Below are 23,488 nucleotides of genomic sequence, written 5' to 3' on the forward strand. Positions count from 1 at the left end.
GCAGTTCTACTCTGTCCTGTAGGGTTGCTATGAGTTGAAATTGGCTCAACGGCAAAGTGTTTTTATTATTCATCTAGTTTGGAAGACTAAAATTTAGAGAGACTACTTAAAGTGAATTGGCACTAAGTATTGACAACCACATTGGTGCCAAGAAGCACAGAGAACCATGGATTAAAAGGTCATGTTTTACAGCTAGTTAAAAAACATGAGGTTGTATCACAAACGGCAAAATATTACCTCATAAGTGAAGAATAATACTTCCTAAGGAATGCATCCAAATATTCAGACTACAAAGTCATAAATTTTATTTAAATGTACCAAACTGAATGAATTAATTGGTTATTGATCATGTTGTGACAACTGATGAGGAAACCAATTTGTTTGAAAAGAGTCCCAATTTGGGGGCTATTAATCCCAGAATTATTATCACTTTCATAAACTGAGAAATATATATCATTGATAGAAATAATATTTCCAGAATATATACATATAGAATAATCTTGCATAAGCAGTAGTTAAGGTGGTTAGCTACTAAATTGCCTTCACACTAATATTATTTCATGTAGCTTACATATTAGAATAAAACCTCCTTAAGTATCCATAAAACTTATTGCTGTTGAGTTGATTACGACTCATAGTGGCCCTATAGGACCGAGTAGAACTGCCCCCATAAGGTTTCTAAGGAAGAGCTGGTGGATTTGAACTGCCAACCTTTTGGTTAGCAGCCAAGCTCTTAACCACTGCACCACTGGGGCTCTTCCTCAAGAACTTTGGCTGCTTTATAAGATGTCTCAATTTTACTTAATTTATGTTCCATAACTTCTAAAGTACTGTTCTTTATTTAAAATAGCATTACCTAAATCTATGTGATTAGAAGATTATTTGTACTTACTAAACATGATTAATAACAGAAAACGATCATTTTAAATGATCTTATTTAAAACATTTTTATGTTGGAAAATTTCAAACAGATATATAAAAGTAGGTAGAATTCTCTAATGAATAGCAACACTCCCATATCATCTGGGTTCCTAGAAAATGAAGGAAAAGTGGGCAGCAGAGAGAGGGTATCAGTAATGGGTATCTGGTACGTGCAGACATTGTGATAGACACTTTATGAATGTATCTTCATTTAATCTCTGCAACAACTGTATGGGATAAGCATTATTATCTACAATTTAGAGAGAAAGAAATTGACTTTTTTAAAATTGTACTTTAGATGAAGATCTACAGAACAAACTAGTTTCTCATTAAACAGTTAGTACACATATTGTTTTATGACATTGGTTAACAACCCCACAACATGTCAACACTCCCTTCTCGACCTTGGGTTCCCTATTAACCAGCTTTCCTGTTCCCTCCTGCCTTCTGGTCCTTGCCCCTGGGCTGGTGTGCCCCTTTAGTCTCGTTTTGTTTTATGGGCCTGTCCAATCTCTGGCTGAAGGGTGAACCTCTGGAGTGACTTCATTACTGAGCTAAAAGGGTGTCCAGGGGCCATATTCTCAGGGTTTCTTTAGTCTCTGGAAATTGACAAATATTTAAACAGTCCGGGCTTACTGGACAGTTGAGACTAGAGGACTCCCTGAGATTGTCACCTTGAGATACTCCATAGACCTTGAACGGAAACTACCCCCGTCATCTTTTAACTAATAACAGATTGGCTCATAAAATAAGGAATATTGCCAGTGAGTACCGGGCACACTTTAAAAAATCATCTCTATGAAACCAAACGGTCAACAATTACTCTAAAGCAGAGATGAAAGGGTAAGGGGACAGGGAAACCAGATGACTGGAAATGAAAGAAAATTAATAAGAATGTTAGCACATTGTGGAAAATGTAACTGATGTCTCTGGACAGTTTGTGCAGAAATTGTTAAATGGGAACCTAATTTGCTGTGTAAACTTTCACCAAAAACACAATAAAATATTATTAAAAAAAAATCAAGACTCAGAGAGATTGAGGACTTTCTCAAGAGTTTAGAACCAGTATCAGATCTGAGCTGGATCTGAGTGATTCCAAAGTCCGTGTTCTCTCCATGACTTTATTTCATAATTTATGAACCATTGGATCAGATGTTCCCAAACTTGTGAAGAAGAACTACTTTCTGATTTCTTTTTTCGTTTTGAGATCCCATGATGGTAGATAGAGAGGCTAAGAGAAATGGGTTGAACATGGCAGGCATGAATGTGAGATGAAGGACTTATAGTGAGGTTCTTAGTGGGGGCAGCAGTGGGCAGGAGGCAGCTGCTCGCCATGTGGAAGAAGCAATGAGTCAGGGCAAGGTTTGGGGTGCACCAGTTAAATAGACTGATGTATACGGTCGCTATGAGTTGGAATCGACTCGATGGCAGTGGGTTTTTGGTGTTGGGAACCAGCGTTGTGGTTGGATAAGTCCCTCTGCAGAACTTTCTGTTCACTTCTATTGAGAACAGATTGTATAATATGAGATACAGAATTTCATTTTTCTATTCTAAAAAATAGGGTATTGGTCTGTCATTCTATTTCAAGTGAAGATACATCTTTTGCTGGAATTTATGTGGAACTGTCTTGGAATTAGATCCTTCAAGGCCAGACAAGCAAACTCCCAGGATACCAGGCAATGTTTTCAGCAGGCTGCTAACTGCTTCCTGACCTGGAGAAGAGGGAACTTCGGTTCTAGTTCCAGCTCAGCAGCTGGCAAATCACCTCACCTTTCTCGGCCTCCGTTTTTTCTGCTCTGAAAAATATCAGGCTGAACCTGGTAACTTCTGTGCCCTGTTCCAGACCTTCCACTGTGTGGTTCCATGAGAACAGAAATCACAGATTATCCCCACGGCCCTCTGGGGGGAAAAGACCACAGCAACTATCTTCCATGGCAAAATTCTCCAAAGATTTAAAGTCCATCCATCCTGTAGACTTACCTGATAACAGATGAGTTGGCATTTCCATACACTTATTTTGAATGGGTTTTTGTGTTGTTACAAAATTTTTCTGTAGGCAGAAACTTTGCTAGGAATTTATTATTTTTACATCTTACTTTGAAATTTAAAATAAGTGACTTGTTTTGGGTGTTCTATTTAGGTGCTTTTTTAAACCTCAAATAATCTTGTCAAACACTCCAAAAATTACACTCATCCTCTGAAGTTATTTTAGGGAGCATTGCTTGCTATGTGAAATGGAATAGATGAAAATTTAGATGTTGTAATATCTCAGTTATCCAAACATTTATATCTCAGTGATGAATTCATGCTCAGTGGAAATGTTTTACTACTGTATTATTTCACCCTTTTCTGTGCATAAGATTCATAGGTGCACAAATGGTTGAATAATCTTAGTAAGAGAATAAAAAGACTAAATTGTGTGAAAATACATATTCATCTTCGTTAGGACTTCTTGTTTGCTCAGCAGACAAAGGTTGGAGTTCCTGCTAAATTGACAAGCACTAGGCTAAAAAAAAAAAAAATTTTTTTTTTTTTTTTAGGCTAGTTGCTAGTGAGCCCTGGTGGCACAGTGGTTAAAGTGCTTGGCTGGTAACCGGAAGGTCTACGGTTCAAACCCACCAGGTGTTCTTCAGGAGAAAGACATGCCAGTCTGCTTCTGTAAAGATGACAGCCTTGGAAACTCTATGGAACTGCCCTGTCCTATAGGGTCGCTGAGTCTGAACTGACTTGTCAGAAATGGGCTTGGTGCTAGTTGCTGTTTGGTGCTAGTTGCTGAGGCTACAAAGATGAGTAAGCTATAGCCCTGCCCCTGGGAAATCAAAAACTCGTGGGAGATACTTGTAGCTTGTCTCAAAAAAGAGAGCTTATAAATTTCTTCCACTATATTGCCTCATTTGAACCTATGAGGTGGAAGTCTTGTTTTCATGTCACGCACCAGGAAGCTGAGTCCAATAGGTTAAGTTATTGTAATCGTCAACGTGTTATTACTTGCTCAATATCTGTTGACCCTATTAAACAAGAGGTGGGACTATGGCAGTCTTTTCCACTGGGCATCTCCAATGCCTAGCACAGTACCTGGAACATAATAGATGCTCAATGCATATGTGATGGATTAACAAATACTAGATCACAGATAAGCATTAGTAGCACCAAGTTCTTAGCCTCCTCACCCTTCAAGCAAATGTTTTTTCATTACACCTTGCTGCCTCTTTAATTATACCTGTTTACTATTAACAGATTTGATGCCTAAGGTCTGGGAAAAAAAATGAAGCACTGCTCAATTTTTTAAATGGGGGAGAAATAGCCTTTGGAAAGTAGATTTGCAAGCCCTCGCAAATATACCAGGATACAGCCCTCAGGACTCAGACACTTCAAAACTCAACTGCGAAAGCATTCTTTTTTTTAACGAAGGAACAGCGAAGTCATATGTGTCAAGCGCTCCCACTGTTTAACGGTTTGGAATAATTTTGAACTGGATGTTAGAAGCGATGGCAGCAAGTTTGAAGGTCCAACGGTACTTTATGGGTATGTGTTACCAGCAATCTCTATGGTATGTATGAGGCTCAGTTTATGGCTGCTAAGGAATGGGGTTATTAGCACTTCACAATATAAGAATGGATTTCAGAATGACCTTGGCAAAATTGAGAGTTGTTAATCCTAAACAGGAACATGTGTAGGCAGGAAAGACAGATGTACAATAACACAGTTGCAATCTGTGGCTGGAAGAGATTTAGAGTACCAATTTCAGGAACCACAAAGTAATTCTTGTATTACATTCTTCAGGCTGTTACTGGAATACTCTGGCCAGTTTTGGGCCTACCAGTTTAAGAGATTTGCAACAAATTACATAAAATCCAGAGGATATAGAAAACAATTAGAAGGATGGAAATTTGGGAACGTGAAAACATTTCAGTCACGGAAAGTCTCTAAATTTTTTACCTCTCACGTACACGTTCTCTAATGCTGTTTGAAGACGTGTTCCACCAAGATGAAGGAATGAAGCAGAAAAGGAAGATACACGAGACAGCCCAAAGACACTCCCAGGAGATAGGGAAGGAAGAGCTCAGGTGCCAAGCACATATCTGGTGTACAAGGCCATCTGCCCAGGTGATGCCTGTGGCAAGATGAGAGGAGACACTTTTTAAAGAAGATGAAATTGGAAAAATTCTGATGTGTCTAAACATTATCAGAAAAAGGTTAAACAGCTGATGGTGAGTTAGGGGTTAAATTAGCAATAGTACATGGAATATTTGGCATGGCAAACAAAAACTAACTCCAGGGAGACAAAGAGTTGAGCAAAAAAAAAGAAAAGAAGAGGAGGCAGAATTATAGCATATATACCACAGGGCTTAGCTATAAATAACATTTACATACCTACAGTGATAGAAACAGCAAGCACTGATGTAGCCAAAATGATGTTTCAATGATATTGCGCGGATAAAGAGATGGGAGGGATGCACGTGTGTGCTGAGGAGGGAGATGGTGTGATGAAACAAAGCTATGTCCTCAAACTCCGCAGGGAGAGGTCATGGAAACTGCCTGCACCTGAAAAACCAAAGCAGCAACCTAAACACACACAGCATATTTAGAGTTGCAGAAAAGTCCCTGGGTGGTGCAAATGATTTGCGCTCTGCTACTTACCAAAAGGTTGGTGGTTCGAACCTACCCAGTGGCACCGTGGAAGAAAAACCTGGTGGTCTATTTTCGTAAGATTACAGCCAAGAAAACCCTGTGGAGCGCAGTTCTACTCTGACACACATGGAGCCACCACGAGTCGGAATCAGCTGGAAGGCAATGGGTTTAGAGTTGTAAAAGTAAACAGCAAAAACGCCAACCAACCAGCCAACCAACAAATCCAATGAAACAAAACAGCTAAAAGCGTTGAATGTGGTTTCCTTTGGAGTGGGGAAAATGGTGCTGGTAGAGAAGTGGAAGGGACTGCTATTTTTTCACAACGAACTTATATATTGGATTCTGTAAACTACTTGCATGTAGAACTTTAATTTGAAGAAAGAAAATTAAATTTTTAACTACATAAAAGTATAGATAATGGGGGGCCTAGTAATATCCAAATGTGGGGAAATTTGTCTTAGGATGACTGCTGTGTTTGTGAAGTCAAGATGTTGGCTAGCTGCTGTGTCCTGGTAAGGGCTGAGCTGTAAACCAAATCAAACCATTGCCATCAAGTCAATTCCAACTCATAGCGACCCTCTAGGACAGAGTAGAACTGCCCCATAGAGTTTCCAAGGAGCAGCTGATGGATTCAAACTGCCAAACTTTTGGTTAGCAGCCATAGCTGTTAACCACTGTTCCACCAGAGCTATAGGAGTTTGTAAACAGAGGTGGCACTTCCTTTCCTGGAGCTGTGTGGGAATAACCATCCACACTTCGTGGTTGTGCATGCTTCGTGAGGCCCAAGGGCATTGCCTTGGTCATCTTCTGGCTTCCTTATGACTCCGTGGGCCTCTGGCAGAGGAGTGGTGAGAAGGACAAAACACTGGCTTTGTGGACACAAAGGCCTAAGGTCAAATTCCAAGTCCATCGGTGGTTATTTATGTGACCTCGGAAAAGTGACCTAACCTCTCTGCACCTTAATTTCCTCATCTGTAAAATGGGTTTTGTGATACCTGCCTCACAGCAGTGCTGAGTGATTAAATGAAATTATGTCTGTAAAGCACCTGGCAGATGCTCAAAAAATGTCAGTTCTGTCCCCTCTGAGGTAGTAATCTCTCCACGGGTTCTGAGCAGTAACCATTTGAATCATATTATGATGGTATCTACTAAACTCTGGAGCCCTGGTGGCTCAGTGATGAAGAGCTCGGCTGCCAACCAAAAGGTGGGCAGTTCGAATCCACCAGCCGCTCCTTGGAAACCCCATGGGGCAGTTATACCCTGTCCTACAGGGTCACTATGAGTCCGAATTGACTCAACGGCAATGAGTTTATTAAACTCTAACATAATCAGGTAGGGAATTAATATATATATTTAAATATCTAATTAAAACAACTGGTTCTTGTACCCTAGATGGTTATGCTTTAAAAATAATTGAGTTGCTCAAATTAGATAACTATTTTGATGTCTTGTAGACATAACTTGAATGTTTATGTGTTACATGGGGCCTAGTACCATGAGAAGAGTTCAGAAATGCTCAAGGCCTGGAGATGGTAGAATAGTCAAAACATGCCCCATCCAACCAGTCGCCCAAATTGCTACATCACCCCCTGAGACCCTGTGAATCATAGTTTATAAACAGCTCTTCATAGATACAGGTATTTCCCATGGGTATTATTTATGTGAGGCTGGTAAAGAGCAACTTTCTTTTTTTTTTCCCTTGCTGAGAAAGGGCAGGGGTGAGAGTGAATCCACTTGGGAAGAAAGGCTAAAGACGTCCCTTGCAGAGAGGCAAAGAAAAGCCAGCGTTTCAAGAAAGGCCTTCCTGAGGAACAAGGGCTATGAGGTCCTACAGCCTGCCATAACCAAGGTGCCAAGACTTGGGGCCAGGAGTAAATACCATAATCCTGGTTGATGAAGAGCAACCTGTCATTTACCCAGCTTTGTGATAGCCACCAAATAGATTTCAGGATGAAAGGTCAGAAAACCGTCTACTTTTCTGTTTTGATGTTGATACTTTTTAAATCTGCTTGGATATTAACAATTTAGTGGCTGTGGACACAGTGCCTATTTTCTCACTGAAAGCCTTTCATTCAATAAAGATATTTTCATTTTTTACATTTAAAAAATGCAGCCAGTAAACATTTTTATTTTTTCCGGAATTAGCTCATTGCAAAATAGATTCTGCACCTTTATCTAGGGAAAGAGCATTGAGTTCCTATGTTATTCTGTTTTCTCTGTCTCAAACAGAACAGAAATACTTTCAATCGTTCCTCAGGTGAATTCATCAGTTCCTTGAATTGAGCACCTACTGGACTCTGGGGACACCAAGATGACTTTGCCAGAGTTAACTGCCCTCTTGTTGTTTTTAGGTGCCATGGAGTTGGTTCCAACTCATAGTGACCCTACGTACAACAGAATGAAACACTGCCCAGTCCTGCACTATCCTCACAATCGTTGTTATGCTTGAGCCCATTGTTGCAGCCACTGTGTCAATCCATCTCATCGAGCGTCTTTCTGTTTTTCACTGACCCTCTACTCTACCAAGTGTGATGTCCTTCTCTAGGGGCTGATCCTCCTGATAACACATCTAAAGTATGTGAGATGAAGTCTCGCCATCTTTGCTTCCACGGAGCATTCTGGTTGTACTTCTTCTAAGACAGATTTGTTCATTCTTCTGGCAGTCCATGGTATATTCAATATTCTTCACCAACACCACAATTCAAAGGCGTCAATTCTTCTTTGGTCTTCCTTATTCGTGGTCCAGATTACCCATGCATATGAGATGATTGAAAACACTTAGTCTTCAAGGTGACATCTTTACTTTTGAACACTTTAAAGAGGTCCTTTGCAGCAGATTTGCCCAATGCAATGCATCTTTGATTTATTGATTGATTTCTTATAATTGCCCTGGAGGAGTTCATTTCCTCTTTCGGGTTGATGGGGGAGGGAGGGGAATCCAGACGTGGAAGTAGACAATGGTGATAAGAATGGCATAAAAGCAGGTACAAGGTGTTAAGAGTGTCAGAAGAACACTGCTGACAGGGAGGATGGTCTACAGTGAGGCGAGAGACTAGCTAGGAGTAGTCCAGGTGAGAGGTCCTGAACTATGGAAATAAGCATCTCAAGGAGAGGATAATAAATAATGATAAACCATTTAAAAACCTAAAATACTAAACAAAATCGTAAAACTATATTAATTGTTGAATTGAAATGGAAGAGCCAACATTACTTAACTGATCCCAGCCTATCTGTCCTAACTTGGAGTTTGTTGTGACAACCTGTCGTTGTCAGATGCCATTGAGACCAATTCCAACTCATAGCCACTCTATAGGACAGAGTAGATATGCCCCATAGGACCTCCAAGGCTGTAATCTTTACAGAAGCAGACTGCCACATCTTTATCCCAAAGAGTGCCTGGTGGGTACAAACTGCCAGCCTTTTGGTTAGCAGGTGGAGCTTAGTAGGTCCTTTGTAATGACCTACCCCCCAATTTGGTAAATACTTCTTGTGACCAGTCTAACGCACAATGCCATCTATAGTAGGTATGTGCTACCAACACACAGTCCTTTTGTGACTTCTCAGAATTTATATAAGGGCTATTTGTGGAACAAGCTCGTTGTAGTCTCTTTAAACATCATAAAATAAGCTTAGATTGGCCATTTTATTTTCTTAAAGTATCCTGTAGAAGATGATGAACTTTGCTTTTAGCACAAAAGATAATGTTAACGGTGAAGAATGTAACCAGCATCACTGAACAATATGCATCCAAAAACCCATTGCTGTTGAGTCAATTCCAACTCACAGCGAGTGACTCATACCAACCCTATAGGGCCCCATAGGACAGAGTAGAACTGCCCCAGAGGGTTTCCAAGGAGCGGCTGGTAGATTGGAACTGCTGACCTTTTGGTTAGCAGCCAAGCTCTTAACCACTGTGCCACCAGGGCTCCAAAGAATTTAACAATATGTTACATGAGAGCCTAATTTCCTCTGTAAACTTTCAACACAAACACAATAAAACATATTTTTTTAAAAAAGTTAAAAAAAAGATAATATCAATATAACTTTTGTGGAATTGGTAAAATGGTGAAATTTAATGACGTGGCTAACGATCTCTGGTATTTTATAGGCTTTTCATTTAGATGAATGAATCGATAGCTTTGCTACATCATTTTCAGCCTTCCAGGCTTGTGATAAAATGGGATCTAGCTCAAGATTCTTTTAACCTTCATTTTAAGGAGCCAAGTGGTAGTTGTGATTAGACACATAAACATTTGTCAGTATACGAGTGTGGATTTGACGCTGATTTTACATTCTGACCAAATAAAAAAAACCAAATAACTATGCTAAATCAGTTGAGGAAATAATTTCTGCAAGACTTTTTGCTGGTCTTTAGTGTTCCTCAGGCAGGAAGCGCAGGAAAGAATGTATTGTGGTGCATATTTCCCTGTGGGATTCGGTGTGTCATTCATTGTGGAGAATTTTGCTTCCCACCTGCTTGTAGTTCACATATTTGTATTTGCTTTCCCCTCCAGGATAATTCGATGAAGTCAGTTCCTCAAAGACAGAAAATGCTTTTTTATTTTTTTTAAGGTCAGACTTGTTTTTCCTCCCCCGCAGCGGGGAGAGAAACTTGATCAAAAAGAAGGAAAATGGAAGTAGCCGGAATCAATTATTTTGACATTTGAAATAACTACGATGGCAATATGAAATAGTCATTAAATGATTTTAATAACCTAAGAGGGTAAGTGCTTTTGGTTAAATGAAAATAAGGTCTGTCAAAATATTGGAGCCATTTAAGATATAATACCTTAGTACGTGGAATACGGTAGTGAAAACCACCCTTTTCTGAGGAGAGCTATTAGTTCATTAGGTATGGTTTTCACTTTAAAATTTATTTCCCTTCTCTTTCTTCTCACTTCCCTGCACCCTTTTTTTTTTTTTTTACGTGGGAAGTGAAACATTTTTCCACTCTTAGATGGGAAAGTAGTAGAATAAAGCACTTTTTAGAGAGAATTAATATACTGGCTTTAACCAGCAGTTTTATTTGAACACCTGTACCAGTGGTTTTTCAACCCTGGCTGCACATTAGAATCACCTGGGGAATTTAAAAAAAATCTCTGTGCCCAGACCTCGCCCCCAGAATTACTGATTTGATCTGGCATGGGGTGGGACCTGAGTGTTTACACTTCAAAAAACCTGACTCCTACAACAGGGTTGGGACCACTGACCTTTTCTGTCCTCTATACAGGTGTCGCCAGGCTCATTTTCAACCACCACACCTGACTTCATAGTCACCGACTTCAGGCTTCTCTTGAGATAACTCTGAGAATTCAACACAGTGATTTCCAAAGTGAGGGGCCCGTGAAAATCTGCTGGGGTGTAGAAACAATGTGAGAACTCTGTTTCTACTTTTTTATCTCATCCTGTAAAAGTATCAGTTTTTAAAATATCTTTTGATGTATATAATATATGAGTATAATAGGCTGCATGTGTCATTTACAAACACTCTGTGGTGTTCGCTCAAAGTTTTTACTGTCGAGGACACACCATCAGAACCTTCATAATTGCTGGGGTAGGCAGGATAGAGAACATTCTTTTTCCCATTACTTAAACCAAAAAAACCAAACCCACTGCCGTCAAGTCAATTCTGGTCATAGCGACCCTATGGGACAGAGCAGAACTGCCCGTAGAGTTTCTAAGGCCATCAACCTTTACAGAAGCAGACTGCCCATCTCTCTCCCACAGAGTGGCTGGCGGATTCCAACCGCCAACCATTCAGTTAGCAGCTGAGCATTTTAACCCTTTTATCACCAGGGCTCCTCAAAAACTCATTGTCACGGAGTTGATTCTGATTCATAGAGAGCGACCCCATAGGAACAGAGTAGAACTACCCTATACGGTTTCCAAGGAGCGCCTGGTGTATTCGAAATGCTGACCTTAAAAAAAAAATTCTCTGCTGTCACAGAGAGCAGTTCAGATATTGGCTTTTTGACGTCTAGTGATTGCCGCAGGCTCTTCTAGAGCTTTGTACGGAGTCTTACAGGATATCTGGTCTCTACTTCCCAGCTTCTGCCATATGGGCAACTGTGTAGTACCACCTCTCTTGCTGGGTCTCTTTGTCCTTCCCAGATTTCCTCAAACAGTTTTACCTCCCGATCCAGTCTCTTGTAAAGTTTTTCTCGCACTGCCAAATTATTTTAAAATGTGTAAGGACTTGTGGGTACAGCCGTAGGAGAGGATTTAAGGTAGAGATGACTTTAAACTATCCACTGATGTTTGATGACATTACGAAATAATTTTTATAGCTATAATAATGATATTGTGGTTATTTTTAAAAGAAGAAAAGAAATAATTATCCTTTAGTGATATGGTAATATTTATGGATAGAGTGGTACAGTGTCTGGAATATGCTTTAAACTAATATGAGAAGGGTGGAAATGGATGGAGGCTGGATGAGGCACGACTGGCCAGGATTTGTGAATTGCTGGATTAGAGCAATATGTCTGTAGAGGCCATTACTGTATTCCATTTACTTTTTTTGTAAGTTCAATTTTCCATAATAAAAAGTTCTAAAAAATAGTTTGGTTCATTGATGGTTCATTTATTTTAAAAAAGAAAACCCTCAACCCAGTATAATTACGGCACCCCAAACTAGGTAACGCTTGGGCCTGGACACTGTCTGAATCTCCTTTCCATCTGGGTCTCCGTTTGTGGTCAGAAGTGAATTCCGCTCTTTCGGAGACTGTTTTCCTCCTCTATTTCTGGTAAACCCTGGTGGCGTAGTGGTGAAGTGCTACAGCTACTAACCAAAAGGTCAGCAGTTTGTAGCCACCAGGTGCTCCTTGGAAATTCTATGCGGCAGTTCTACCCTGTCCTATAGGGTCGCTATGAGTTGGCATCGACTTGACAGCAGCGGGTTTGGTTTTCTTTTTGGTCTTTATCCTTACCCACTTTTTTTTTTTTCAGTGCCTCTCTTCCTGCTGATAAGCACTTTTCTACAGGTAGCACTTGTACAATGTGTACATCTCCTATCTTGTCCCTTTCATCTGCCTTTACAGATTTCTTATCAAATCATTTTGTTCTCTACCCCACCCTACATGCCCCTTAGGTATCAAATAGTTGAATCTCATCAGCCCCCAAGCACTAACAAATGTTGGAGGTTGGAGTCCACCCAGAGGCACCTCAGAAGAAAGACCTGGCTATCTATGTCTGAAAAGTCAGCAACTGAAACCCTATGGAGAAGAGCTCTGCTCTTGACACGTATGAGGTCACCACCAGTAGACGTCAACTCCACAACAACTGGGTTTTTTTAGTGGCATCCTCAGGCCATTTTCTTACCTCCCTATCTAATTTTGCCATGTTTCTGTGCTGGGGGGCTGGTAAAACAGCAGGATCAGAAAAGCAGCTTCCCTCAGTCCCTGCAGGGCAATTCTCCATTCCCTGGCTCTGGCCTGAGGTCTCATCCTGGGTGCCCTGAGTCTTCCAGCCTCCTGTTGACATGGAGGGGATTTCAGACAGTTGCAGGCTGGGAGGAGCTGACCTTTCTGCTCTCCTCTGCCAGACCCCGCGGAAACTCCCCCTGTCCCCACCTACCTTCCTAGTCCCTGTGAAGTGGAAACTCTAGATGTAGGTTTCGGAGTTTCTGCTGGGGGAATTTCTAGGATCCCTGTGAATTTTCCTGAGGTTTCGTACCCCTTTGAAAGACACAAGTGGCTCCGGAAGTCCCTAGAGCATCTAAAATCATATTCGTAATCTCTGTTATTTGGATAATTTCAAGGTTTTCACACCACTTGGCTACATACATCACCTCATTCGGACAGTCATTTATTGTTCTTTCGCAACAGGCACAGTTCCTGGTTCGCACTTTATATGACTGTAAGCGAGAAGGGCCACTCTCACTTTGATGCAAGCTCCATTCCACCGTCGGGATTTTTTCTCTCTCATAACTTTCTGGTCCCCCACTCCTAGCAGGGCGATTAGAAATTGCGTCACCCCTCCCTTTTCCCCACTGCTCTGTGACCGACCGTGTGGAAAGCTTGGTCGGCGTGAGCCTGCCCGCCTCCCGGTGGGGGCAGCTGCCTTCGTTCTGACCCATAGTTAGGCCCTGGGGGAGGGATTGAGGGAAAGGGGTGGAGCTGGGGTGGGAAGAAGAAACAGAATTGCTTTTCCTTCCCTCTTTCAACTTCCAATTTTAGAGCGACTAGAGCAAGTCTTCAGCTCTAAGGGGGTGGGGGCACCGCTTCAGCTGGTGAATCCAGAACGCCAGGAGAACCAGGACTGGGACTTTCCAGCCCCACCTGCACCCCCAGGACTGAGGCCAGTTAGGAGAAAGGGGAGAAGAGTAGCCCACCAGGGCAGCCTAAGTCAGTCCTAGGAAAAGACAGAAGAAAGGGAGAGAGGTGGAAGAACAGACAATGTAAGAGGAAGAAAAAGGGAAAGAAGAGGATAAGAAAACACTCTTTCACCTGTTTCTTACTTTTGAAGAAAAATGGACTAATCTGCTGTTCGAGTGGTAGGTGAGCTACTGATACGCCCAGATTTTACCGCCAAAATGAGGCAGTTATTCCGATGGTTCTACAGCAAGAAGTTTCAGTACTGAAGAAAGAGTCATTTGTTGGCCACATTTAAACCACCCAACCCAAACCCACTGCCGTCAAATCGATTCCGACTCATAGCAACCCTATAGGACAGAGTAGAACTGCCCTATAGAGTTTCCAAGGAGCGCCTGGAGAATTTGAACTGCTGATCTCTTGGTTAGCAGCTGTAGCTCTTAGCCACTAGGCCACCAGGGTTTCCTGGCCAACTTTACCCACGTTTATTCACAGCTCCTCAATCAAAAAGAATAAACCAGACTTAGCAACATACCCGTTGCCCTCAGGTCGGTTCCTACGCACTGTGACTCTGTAGGGCAGAGTAGAACTGCCCCATAGGGTTTTCAAGGAGCAGCTGGTGGATTCGAACTGTTGACCTTTCAGTTAGGAGCAGAGCTCTTAACCACTACACCACCAGGGCTCCACGGTGCCAGTAGGGCTATGTATATATATAAAATATATATATATATACACACATATAAATATAAAATATTTATTTCATATCGTGAAATACAGATTTCATATCTGGTTGATGTTTTGACTCGATTTTCTAGGGCTCTTTTGCTTGACTGGAGCCTCGGTGGCGCAATGGTTACGAGCTCAGCAGTTGGAATTTATCGGCCGCTCCTTGCAAGCCCTATGGGGCAGTTCTACTCTGTCCTATAGGGTCGCTGTGAATTGGAATCGACTAGACAGCAAAGAATTTGTTTGTTTTGTTTTTCCCCTATGTTGGTGTAGAAACTGTTGTGGTTAAGAGCTCGGCTGCTAACCAAAAGGTCAGCAGTTCAAATCTACCAGCTGCTCCTTGGAACTTATGGGGAAGTTATACTCTGTCCTACAGGATCACTGTGAGTTGGAACTGACCTGAAGGCAATGGGTATGTTGGTAAGTTTGGTTTATTCTTTTTGCATAAATCCTGGCAGGAATGTGTAGATAATATTTATCTTTTTTTACTGCAATGGTGATATGTTCAGTTAAGGAAATCCAGGGAATGTAGAAAAAGTACAAAAAATAAAATAAAAGGCTCAACCCTCAGAGAGAATAGCTTCTCCACTCCGCTCCACTCCACTCCATTCCGTCTTCTATATGTTCATCCTGCTGTCCCTGTCCTTGTCCTTTTAACTAGGGATGGGGGTGTTCATTCTAGGACTTTGCATCCTTCTTTTTATTTAACATTATGATGTTGTTATCGTTAGCTTCCATAGAGCTACCCCCGACTCATGGCAACCCCATACACAGTGGAAGGGAATGGAAATGCTGCTTGTTCCCACTCCATCCTCATGACTGGTTGCAGACCGGACTATTGTGGCCCGTGGGGCTTTTATTGGCTGATTTTCAGAAGTAGATTGCCAGGCCTTTTCTAGTCTGTCTTAGCCTGGAAGCTCCGCTGAAAGTTGTTCAGCATCTTATTGTTAGGTGCCGTCGAGTCAGTTCGGACTCATAGTTACACTACGCACAACAGAACGAAACACTGCCCAGTCTTGTGCTATCCTTACAATTGTTGTTATGCTTGAGGCCATTGTTGCAGCCACTGTGTCAATCCATCTCTTCGAGGATCTTTTTCTTTTTTGCTGACCCTCTACTAAGCATGAGGTCCTTATCCAGGGACGGTTCCTCCTAATAACATGTCCAAAGTACATGAGATGAAGTCTCACCATCCCTACTTCTAAGGAGCATTCTGGCTGTACTTCTTCCAAGACAGATTTGTTCATTCTTCTGGCAGTCCGTGGTATATTCAGTATTCCTCACCAACACCACAATTCAAAGGTGTCAATTCTTCGGTCTTCTTTATTTATCATCCCAGCTTTCACATGCATATGAGGTGATTGAAAACACCCTGGCTTGGCTCAGGTACTCCTTAGTCTTCAAGGTGACATCTTGGCTTTTGAAGAGGTCTTTTGCAGCAGATTTGCCTAATGCAATGTGCGTTTTGATTTATTGACTTCTACTTCCATGGACATTGAATGTGGTCTGTGACAGTGCCAATCTTTTCTCCATTTATCATGATATTGCTTATTGGTCCAGTTGTAACGATTTTTGTTCTATGTTGAGGTGTAGTCCATATTGAAGACATGGTCTTTGATCTTCATCAGTAAGTGCTTCAAGTCCTCTTCACTTTCAGCAAGCAAGGTTGTGTTATCTGCATATCGCAGGTTGTTAATGAGTCTTCCTCCAATCCTGATGCCCTGTTCTCTTCATATAGTCCAGCTTCTTGGATTATTTGCTCAGCATACAAATTGAATAGGTATGGTGAAAGAATATAACCTTGCACACACCTTTCCTGACTTTAAACCAATCAGTATCCCCTTTTTCTGTCCGAACAACTGCCTCTTGATCTATGTAAAGGTTCCTCATGAGCACAATTAAGTGTTCTGGAATTTCCCTTCTTCACAATGTTATCCATAATTTGTTATGATCCACACAGTCAAATGACTTTGCATAGTCAATAAAACACAGGTAAACAACTTCCTGATATTCTCTGCTTTCAGCCAGGAGCCATCTGACATCAGCAATGACATCCCTCGTTCCATGACCTCTCCTGAATCACGCAATTCACAACTGACAGATGGGTGGTAGCTGCGCATGAGGTGTATTGGCTGGGATTCAAACCCAAGTCTCCTGCGTGCAAGGTAGGAGTTCTACCACTGAGCCACCAATGCACCCATATAACACTTTCTCATGGAAATATTCCTATGTTTATAACAGGAATAATAATTATATATAATAAATACAAATTTTATTGCTGTATAACATACAGAAAATACACAAATTGTAAGAGTGCTGCTTTATGATTGATATTTAACATTTTCATATGATTAGAACAACCATTTGGTAGGGTTAGATGTATTAGGATAGAATGAATTGGAAAGTGTAAAGCCAGTTTTCCAAATGGACTTTAAATGGACTTTAAATATAGCCTGGTACTGGGGGAACTTATTCTCAGCTACTGCAGAGTGTCAGTGGTGTTAATTAGCCTTTGACATCGATTTTTTTCCTCCATTAAGTATCTATATTATTATAAAATATAATGTATTTAATTTTTTAGAATTAATCTTAAAGTGCTTAATAGTTCTACCATTTAAAATGGTTATAATCAAGATGGGTTTGTGAGGAGTAAACTTAGTTTTTTTGTTCTTGGCTGAGCAGAAATTACTAATTTTCATTTAAAAGCCCGACTAGTCTGCAGTGCATATAAATGTATTCAAATTGGACTCTAGCCTTTACTGATTAGATTGCTTATTTTTCACAGAATTATATTAGTATATATTTACACATATTTTTCCTTACATGTATTAACCATTTTTAGCTCCGTTGAGATTATCTTGAGGTAAATAAATGTTAAATTCGATTCATTGACTCTCATATCGTTTACTTTCTCGTGTGCAAATGAAACTACCTGTTCTATCTTTCTGAAAATCATATTACCTTATTCATTTAGTGTTTCCACTGAACAAAATGGAACTTGAAGCTAGAAATTACTGCTATAAGGCCTGTGGGCTGTGAAAAGTGATTTAACCCAGGGCTTTCCAAAGCGTTTTTCACAAAATGCTGGTTCATGGGATGGAAGCAGTGTTATGCTTAGAAAAACACAACCAAAAACATACGGTGGTCAAGTTAATTTGGAGTATGATAGGTTCAAGCAAGTTAACCAGACGTCCCAAATGCTGGGCTATCAGAGCCTGTAATATGCTAAAGTACACTGTCATTGCCCTGGTGGTAGAAGGGTTGGGGAAAGAGTTAAGAGGTACAGTGTTTCCCAGACTGAGACTTCATGGTGACTCCAGGGAGTAGTCTAGTGTTTCTAGAATAAATCCTTCAGGAAATGTTAATTTATAGAAAGCTGCTTCACCCTCAGGTCACTAGTGCAGCCTAGCCCCTGACCACCACCCCCAAATCCCCCAGTCTGAAATGGACCTGATAAGTTTGTTGCTTTTCCCTGTCTTATGTTCCCAAACTAAAATGTTGGTGTAATTCTGATTTCTGTATGGGAGGAGTTTGAGTCCCCTTTACATCCTTGAACTAGATCCCTACCGATCTCTTCTTTCACTCAAAAATCATTTATGAGCTCTTACTGTTTGCTCAGCCTGGAACAGTCTTGCCCCAGATATTCCCAGAGCTGGTGGGCTCCTCATCCCTTCTCTGCTCAAATGCCAGGGTTAAACCACTTCATCTCATGTCGTCTCTCCCATCCTGGCTACTCTTTAGCACATTGCTCTGTTTTATTATCGTCCTAGCGCTTGTCGCTATCTGAACATTTTTATCTATGCCTTTATCTATTTGTAAACTGTCTGACTTAGCCCAATGGACTGAATCTCTGTGACATCAAGGACTATGTCTCCCTTCTTCTTTGTATTCCCGGTTGCTACAACAGTGCCTGGCACACAGTGGGCACTATGAGAGGTCCAGCCTCTGTTCAGGACACTGGCATTCTAGAGAGAGAAAGATACAAAGATGGGATACCATGTGTTACCAGCTGGGCTTGAGGTAAAAGAGGGGGAACTCTGCTCTTGGGTGGGGGTGCTGGGAGTGGGCAAAGGGTTTCACCAAAGACTTCCTACAAGCAACCTCTGAGCTGAGTCTTGAAGTCCAAGTAAGAGATGTAGTGTTGCTGGCCCAGAAACAGCCCATGCAAAGGGCTGAAGGTGACCGAGATGACTCAGAGAAGTGCGAATGGTTCAGGGGAGGGCAACTGGCAGAGTGCAAGAATTGAGGCTGGCAAGACAGGCAGAGATGGTGCCAGGCTTGGAAGGTTTTACAAAGGGGGTGGGACTTTATGCTGAATTTGAGAGGGAACTGTTCAATGGGAAGGATCCTAATCATATTCAAATTAGTATTTTAGAAGACTCTTCTGGCAGAAGCTAAGACAATAGACAGGAGGGGATGATACTACAGGAGGGAAGGCCAATTGGAATTAATTACTCAGCAGTTAAGAGACGTGCTGTGTGCTTTCTCTGCGCTTTTCTTTGGTCATAGTGTTGCTTTGGTGGGAAAACATCTTTTCTTCTGTCTCCACAGGCTCTAATGCTACCTGTCGGTTAAGGCCTGGTTTGACGGCGCAGTGATTAAGAGCTCAGCTGCTAACCGAAAGGTTGGCAGTTTGGATCAACCAGCTGCTCTTTGGAAACCCTACGGGGTGGTTCTACTCTGTCCTGTATGGTCGTTATGAATTGGAATTGACTCAGTGGCAACGGGCTTGGTTTTGGGCTTTTTTGGATGAATTAACGTGGGCACTGTGGACCAAGGAGAATCAAGTATATACTTGGATCTGTTTCTGGGGGCATGTGTAGGGAAGTTATCCTGACCATTCATGTATTTGTTCTAGGTATTTGTGACTTCATGGAACTATTCAATGTTTTGTTGTTTCCTCTCTGCCAGACACTGTGTGAAATGCTGTGTTTACAAAGATTACTGTTTAATCCTCACAGCTACCTATATACAGTAAAACCTGCAAGAGCTGGAACCTGTGTAAGGTGGAAACCTGTCAGAAGAGGAAAATTCAAATATTTTCCACTAGTAGAGAGGGATAGAAAAGTGGTAAGACTGCACCCTGTCAGAGGCGGAAAGCCTGGGAGACCCAGAAAAACAAGGCAGTTCCATTGAGTTCTGGCTCTCACAGGTTTCACTGTACTAGGTATTATTATTAGCTTTTCGATGGCACTAGTTTTTTTTTTTTTTTTATAATATGGGTTAATCTACTGAAGCACAGCTTCATAAATAATTTGTTCACAGTCACACCACCGTTAGTAAAGATTAGAAATGAAATCTTGGAAGACTGGCCCTACCACTGTAATAACAGCATTACCTTATAAAGAGCATTTACCTAAAAGTCAGTAGAGCTGGATTCTAGTTAATAATTAATGACAACTGTATACCCTACTGAACAGCCCAGTAAGATAGGTGTTACCATCCCATTTTAATAGGTAAAAATATTGCAGATCAGAGAGCTTAAACTAAATGCGTAAGACCAGCCAGCTGGGATTTGAACCCAGATCTGTATGATTCCAAAGTCAGTGATTTGAACCACTTAGAAATGCTCTTCCAGCAGCTCTGAGGGTAATTCCTTTGAACCTCCTGTAGCTTTAGACTCTGAGGTTCCAGCTTTCTCATCTCTAAAGCGAAGAAACTGGACTAGATGGCATCTAGGGTGCCTTCTGCTCTTAGATTCTATGATTTAAAAGCATCCCTAAGTCCCTGTGCTTTTCTCCCCCTGTCATGCATCTTCATTGCCTCTGGTTGGGTTTATTTTCTCAATAGGGAAAGAAATGTGAATAAAGATGATGACTTGGATAGGTAGCTTACAAGGTGAGCATGGGACAGAGAGCAGAGGACTGGCTCCCAGCCAACTGGAGACTAAAAATGCAGTTGAGATGATGAGTAACCTGAAGCCAAGCTCCATACAGCCAGAGTATTGGAGGAGAACACTGGGGGGAAATGACCATGGAGTTTCACGGCCACAAAGAGGCCCGATGAGAATCACCAGGGGATAATAAAAAGTATGTGAGCAACGAGTGCATGTGGCAGGACTTGTGTGGGGATAGGGCTGCGAATGAAATTCAGTGAAGTGAAACCAGGACTTAGTGGATTGTCTGTTGAGACAACATTGTCTTGAGAATAAAGGTGGAGAAAAGCAGGTCAGTTGGGTGACACCTGATCAAGGAAGCTTGTCGACAGTGGAAAGATCACATGCCGTTCAGGGACCTTTCCAGGGAAATGTTTGCAGAAAACTCGAGCTTTGGTGTGTAAATTGCTGGAAGGCTTTCAGGGCAGGAGATGTAGGTCGTCTTTATGTGGCTAATTATATCATGTTTATTCATGTTTATGTGGCTAATTATATCATGTTTATTTGGGGCTTTGGGGCATGTAGTTAGTAACTTGCTTTCTTTTGGGGTTTTTTTTTTTTCATGTCAGGTAGATAAAAGCATAAGAGATGAGAAGGGTGAGGTTTTAAGGGAGCGAAGTAGAAGAAGAAGAAGAAGAAGAAAAGGCCTAATTGGCACATGATAAAGAAAAAAAAAAAGGAGGAAAATGGAAAGCTTTGTTGTGCAATCCGTGTGCAATACAACTGCCATAGATCATTAGGGAGGGAGGCACCATTTCCAAGTTGTGCAGGCCTCTCGACAATTGCTTAACTGTCTCTGTCTGAAATATTGAGGCAAAGTTATAAAGAGAACGAGTTGAGAGACCCAGAAAACATTCTTGCACTGGAATGCTTCTCTGTGTTATAAATTTAATGAGATTCCATTCTTCTAGAGGGTTAACCTTGGGGCCTGATGATTAAAGATGCTCATTTCATCAGCTTTCTGTCTGTTTTTCCCCACATAGAATAAAACTTAAGTAAGGCATGCTTACATAATTGTAAGTCAATTAATGTAAAAATAAAATAAAATAAAGATTGGAGGTTTAGCAGCAGCAAGCAGATGGAGGGACAGACAAACTGAATTTTACAATTTTAGTGTACCAAGGGATATGAAATGAAGTTCTGAAAAGGTGACGTAACTGTGATAGTGATATAACCAACCAAACTGATATGTCACGATTAGGAGTCAATAAAGATAAAAACAGGGATAAAGACACTGTTTTAGGGTGGATGATGATATAATGTAAGATAGTTCCTATCTTAGTCATCTAGTGCCGCTGGAACAGAAATACCACAAGTGGGTGGCTTCAACAAAGAGAAATGTATTCTCTCACAGTCTAGGAGGCTAGAAGTCTGAATCCAGGGGAAGGTTTTCTTTCTATGCTGGCTCTGGAGGAAGGTCCTTGTCATCAATCTTCCCCTGGTCTAGGAGTTTCTCTGCACAGGAACCCCAGGTCCAAAAGATGAGCTCTGCTCCTGGCATTACTTTCTTGGTGGTCTGAGGCCCCCCCGTCTCTCTTCTCCTTTCTCTCTTTTGTATCTCAAAAGAATGACTTAAGATACAACCTGATCCTGTAGATTGAGTCCTGCCTCATTAGCATAACTGCCTCTAATCCCATCTCATTAACGTCATAGAGGTAGGATTTATAACAAATAGAAAAATCACATCAGATGACAAAATGGTGGCCAATCATGCAATACTGGGAATCATAGCCTAGCTAAGTTGACACACATTTTTGGGGGACACAGTTCAATCCATGACAGTTCCCAAGAGGCAAATGCATTGATAATAAGGTAGACACTTGAGTCACTTTACATATGTTTAAATGTGTTAGGAAAATAGGAGCCTTTCTTACATGAGTAACATATAACATAGAGCCTGATTCTCAGTACAGCCTCTGTAAGCCTTCCTTTTTTCTTCCTTGCTGTACTTCTAAATACTGAATATGAGAAAAGAAAGACTGTGGCTCCCTTATTCCTCCAACACTTTTATCAAACTGAAACCAGGTTTATGTGATGATACTATAGAGAAGAAAACTAATTTTTATGGAGCCAGGACAAGTATCACAAGTATCACTCCACTTGATTTGCAGTCTGATTTTTGCTTTTTCAAACATATTGCATGTGAAAAAAGTTTTTCTATGTTCAAATTATTAGGACTGGGTATTTCAACAATACACTCGGTTAAAAAAAAGAATTCCATTTTGCATTAATGAATATAAGTTATAATATTTATTAAATTTATTGAGAGTGCCAGACCTGTTGCCGTTGAATCGATTCCAACTCACAGTGACCCTACAGGACAGAGTAGAACTGCCCCATAGGGTTTCCAAGGAGCGGCTGGTGGATTTGAACTCCTGACCGTTGGGCTAGTAACCGAGCTCTTAACCACCGCACCACCAGGGCTCTGAGAGTGCCAGAAGAGAAATAAAATTAATAAAAATGTCAAATTCTATAAGAAGTATATGGAAACTTCTAAAATAATATTTATTACGTGAAACATAAGAGCTCCATCTCACATGAGTTTGATGTCCAATGCTAATATCAGTCCTGAATGGGTTGGGTACACAAAGTTCACCTTATTTTTATATTTGAATCTGGAATTTTTATATACCCTCAATCAGCAATGAAGAATACCAGAGTAACTTCTTCTTCACACATTGTGAGGCCTCAAATTATCTGTTATTAAACAGCGACAAAGAGGAAGACCCTCAACCAGGTGGACTGACACAGCAGCTGCAACAATGAGCTCAAGCGTAGCAATTGTGAGGGTGGTGCAGGACCGGGCAGTGTTTTGTTCGGTTGTACACAGGGTCACCAGGAGTCAGAACTGACTCGACTACACCTAACAACAACAAGCAGGCTTGAAAAGCAGCAACATAGAAACAGAAAAGTAGACGGTTTTTTGATCTTTCATCCTGAAATCTATTTGGGGCCTGTTGCTCTTCATCAACCAGGATTACAGTATTTATTCTTGGCACCAAGTCTTGGCACCTTGGTTATG

The 23,488-nt window shown here is 41.2% G+C and overlaps 1 long non-coding RNA gene and 1 other non-coding gene across 4 annotated transcripts in view; one reads left to right on the top strand and one right to left on the bottom strand.

The window, feature by feature from the left end:
- The first annotated feature begins 3,520 nt into the window (after positions 1–3,520).
- Positions 3,521–23,488, top strand: part of LOC126066603 (uncharacterized) — a 238,198-nt gene continuing 218,230 nt past the window's right edge. For all 3 annotated transcript variants that reach the window (XR_007515200.1, XR_007515201.1, XR_007515199.1), the window contains exons 1-6: positions 3,521–4,471; positions 7,261–7,510; positions 7,905–8,127; positions 10,068–10,276; positions 10,784–10,925; positions 16,616–16,756. This is a non-coding gene — a long non-coding RNA (uncharacterized LOC126066603). The remainder of the gene's footprint in view (positions 4,472–7,260; positions 7,511–7,904; positions 8,128–10,067; positions 10,277–10,783; positions 10,926–16,615; positions 16,757–23,488) is intronic.
- On the bottom strand, positions 16,716–16,786 carry TRNAA-UGC (transfer RNA alanine (anticodon UGC)). Its single transcript has one exon. It is a non-coding gene; the product is annotated as a tRNA-Ala (tRNA).

This window comes from Elephas maximus, chromosome 23 (genome assembly GCF_024166365.1).
Source record: "Elephas maximus indicus isolate mEleMax1 chromosome 23, mEleMax1 primary haplotype, whole genome shotgun sequence".
Classification (NCBI taxonomy): Eukaryota; Metazoa; Chordata; class Mammalia; order Proboscidea; family Elephantidae; genus Elephas; species Elephas maximus.